We start from the raw sequence: 3,833 nt of genomic DNA, 5'->3' as shown, positions 1-3,833 counted from the left end.
GACGCCCAACATAGGGTTTAGAATGGAACTAACCTGAGATAAAAGGCCACACATCCCTAAATAAACAACTAGAACTGGGCTCTAAAGCTGCAGAAGGGTAGAAATTAAACTCTGAGTGGCTCTAAAGGTTATACAGAGAGCTAACTAAGATGTTCCTTCCCCAAGTCTCAGGCAAACCTCGGCAACTAGAGGCAACACCACAGCCCAGAGATAGGACATAAAACAGTGCCACAACACAGGTGGTGATCCCTAAGCCTAAAAAGGACCAAGGACCCTAAGACCTGACTTCTTGAGACACAACCTTCATAACTAAAGATCAACAACCAAATAACAACAAACAACTAACTTTCCAAAGCCTCCTTATAGGTGGAAGAGACTGATCTGGGCATCTCTGTCCTGAGCCTGCTTTCCCATGCTCATTCCCATATCCTCCATGTCTAAACAGACAGCTAGATGGATGTTGTAGACCAGCTCATCAGCAGTCATCTTCACGTGGCCGAAAGTAACGGCCAGACACAGCACTTTCTTCATCTGAAACTTGATTGTAGATTTCACCTCATCCACGTGGGCCACCATGTTTTCATTGTGTGTCAGCAGGGAGGGGAACTTACCAGCCTTGTTTAGGCCTAGGCCCAGGATAGGTGGGATCTACTTGATCAGAGACTCAGAGGCCAAAAAGGCATCGTACTTCTTGGCCAGCTTTTTGACCAACTTCTTGTTCTTAAGCACCCCGATATTCATGTGGGGGATGTCCACAGCCTTGGCTTCATCACAGTGCTGCTGGTTCCCCCAGGATGCACACCGAGAACTTCGGGCAAAGGTAGACTTAAACCTGACAGTGCCGAAGTGTTTGTCCTTCTGAGGATCATAGTTCTTCAGGCTGATCTGCAGCCCCACTGTCTCCAGAAACATGGGGCATTTGCACTGGTTCCCGTGCAGGGCTTCCTGCACCACCTCGGACAGGGGGTCGCATGAGACTTTGCTGCTCATGGCTGCGGCTGCCGTGGAAACTGGAAAAGAAGCTACAACTAACTTTCTTAAGACTAACCATTTATTCTAAGTTTCTTGCCCTACCCCCAAATTCTTTTCCCCCAATTAAACAGCAACAACAAAATCATTAAAAAAAAAAAATGTCATCCCAGTCCCTTAAGTTGGGATATCTGGCTTGGTTATTTTATAAATTATGGATATGTTGTCATTTTAAAAAATGATTTACAAGTAATTATAGTTTTAAATGGGAAAAAAAACTAAAGAATGTAGATGCAGAGATTTCTATCTTTCCTTTCCTCTTCTCTATTCTTTTTTCTAAGGAAAGGGAAGGGGGTTAAAAAGAAAAAAGGGATATAGTAATATTATAAAAACTATACAAATATGTACAACTTACCTAAGTGGTACTGGTTTTGAAGGTATGATGGTGTCATGGAGAGTAGCTGAGGCTTGGCACTATGAAAGTCCAGGGAAGGCCATTGGTGAAGGTACAACCTCAGTTGCAGGTGACAAACCCAGAAGTAGGGGTTTGGCACCATAAAGAGTGCCTACAAAAGGCTATTGGTGAAGCCTAGTTACAACAGAAGACCCTGTCACATTGGAGATGTCAGTACCATGGGATGACCACCAAGAACAGCAGCAGTGGAGTATAGTCAACCAGAGCCTAGAGTTCTACAGAGGGCAGTGCTGGTGGTGTAGCCTGAGCCCCTTTGGAGGAGCTCAGAAGATCATGTGTGGAAACCAGACATTGAAACAAGTTGCTGTAATGTTGAAGTTAACTTAGAGACCCCAAGATGTTTGAGATGCCAGAGCTGTGGGCTATCTGCTGAGGAAAGCTGCTAACAGGGAGTAGAACCAGCCCAGGAGAAAGAAGTTTGTTGCAGTCAACAAAGATGAAAAAGGAGTTGGAAATCTGAAGACCGCTATGATATCAGACATGGAGATGCAGAGTTTGGAGTTTGCCCAGATGTTTTCCTGNCTTGCTTTGGGGATTACAGTTAAGTGATTGGATGAATCGCAGAAGAATCTTTCAACTTGGGACTTTTAACATTGTTTAGATTGCTATAAATTATGGGGAGTTTGGGAAATTGGACTAAATTTATTTTTTATTATGCTATAGGTAGGTATGGCCCCCCAAAGACTCATGTGTTTGAACAATCCTATAGGAGAGAGTGGCATGTGATGGCTTGTATGTGCTCAGCCTAGGGAGTAGGTGTGACCTTGTAGAAACTGTGTCACTGTGGGTGTGGCTCTAAGACCCTCATCCTAGCTTCCTGGGAGCCAGTCTTCTCCTGTTTTCAGAAAACGATGTAGAACTCTCAGCTCCTCCTACACCATGCCATCAGGTTTGCCATAAAAGGACAACATTTTTTTTTTAATTCGTTCTTTTTTTTTTAAAGAGATTTATTTATTTATTATGTGTAAGTACACTGTAGCTATCTTCAGACACTCCAGAAGAGGGCGTCAGATCTTGTTACGGATGGCTATGAGCCACCATGTGGTTGCTGGGATTTGAACTCCAGACCTTCAGAAGAGCAGTCAGGTGCTCTTACCCACTGAGTCATCTCTCCAGCCCCAAAAGGACAACATTTAATTTGGGATGGCTTACAGGTTCAGAGCTTCAGTCCCTTATCATCAAGGCAGGAGCATGGCAGCCTCCAGGTAGATATGGGGCTAGAAGAGCTGAGAATTCTACATCTTCATCCAAAGGCAGACAGGAGAAGATTATCCTCAGGCAGTTAGAAGGGTTTTAAAACCCACCCCCAGTGACATACACCTCTTCCAACAAGTCCACACCTCCTCCTAATAGTGCCACTCCCTGGGCCAAGCATATTCAAACCACCACAGGCCATGTCACATTTATATATTTCAAACAGACAGATGAAAATTTGAGGGATATAATTGGAGTTGTGGTGAAGCTATGACTTTCCCACAACAAAGATAGCTAGCTGCCTGTTACGTGACTACACTTAACCAACCTGGCAGTGAAGCCATGATGTCACCCTCTTTATCCCAAAGTAAGATTGTGTCCAGGCACATGATGTTTATCCACTATGTACTGTACTACTCCTGGCCAGGGTATAGTTAGCCAGACATGGCGGGTAACTTAAAATGAGCAGGATGATAACTCCCCATCACCATTGCAACCACCGCTGCTGCTGCTGCTGCTGCTGCTCCTGCTGCCACCGATGCTGCTGCCGCAGCGATCACTGCCACCAGCCCCATTCATGCATGGATAGGAGGGAGATGGGGGTGAAGTGGGGTTAGGTGGTACCTGGAGCCCTGTAAGCTGCTGTGCCTTAGGAGAGTCAGACTGGTGACTGTGTTGTAGTGAAGAAGGGGAAAGGGCTAGAGCATGGTTCCTCAGAAACTGGACATAGGGTATTCAGACCAATTTGGATAAACTTTGCAGCAGACATCCAAGAGGCATCTAGAGATCAATTTTAGACCCAGTTTTATGAATTAGCATTATTAAGCAATATTAATATATATAATTTGAGCGGATAAGCCAAACAGCAGACCACGCCAAGGTGATTCCACGTGAGAAATTTATTTAGCAGGGATGGGGAGCGGTGAAGCAGGTGGAAGAGTAGAGGAGAGAGAGAGAGGAGGAGGAGAAAAGGGGGAAGGGGGAAAAGAAGAAGAGAAGAGAGTGGGGTGAAGAGGAGGAGAAGAGGAAGAGAGCGAGGAGGGGGTGATACCCTAATTTATATGGAGAATGACATCACACCAATGAGGGTGGGGACTGAGCCAGGTGAGTTGTGGGATTGAGGGTCGTTGTCCTGGCAACGCAGGTCTAGTGTCACATGGTTGGGCCAGGCCTTGGAGTATCCTGGTGCTAACAT

The 3,833-nt window shown here is 45.4% G+C and overlaps 1 pseudogene; it reads right to left on the bottom strand.

Annotated features, from left to right (window-relative positions):
- Positions 1-360: 360 nt before the first annotated feature.
- LOC110332986 lies at positions 361-990 on the bottom strand (annotated as a pseudogene).
- Between the last annotated feature and the right edge of the window lie 2,843 nt (positions 991-3,833).

Source organism: Mus pahari, chromosome 15, assembly GCF_900095145.1.
Source record: "Mus pahari chromosome 15, PAHARI_EIJ_v1.1, whole genome shotgun sequence".
NCBI classification, from domain to species: Eukaryota; Metazoa; Chordata; class Mammalia; order Rodentia; family Muridae; genus Mus; species Mus pahari.
This window is presented reverse-complemented; position numbering and strand designations above follow the sequence as displayed.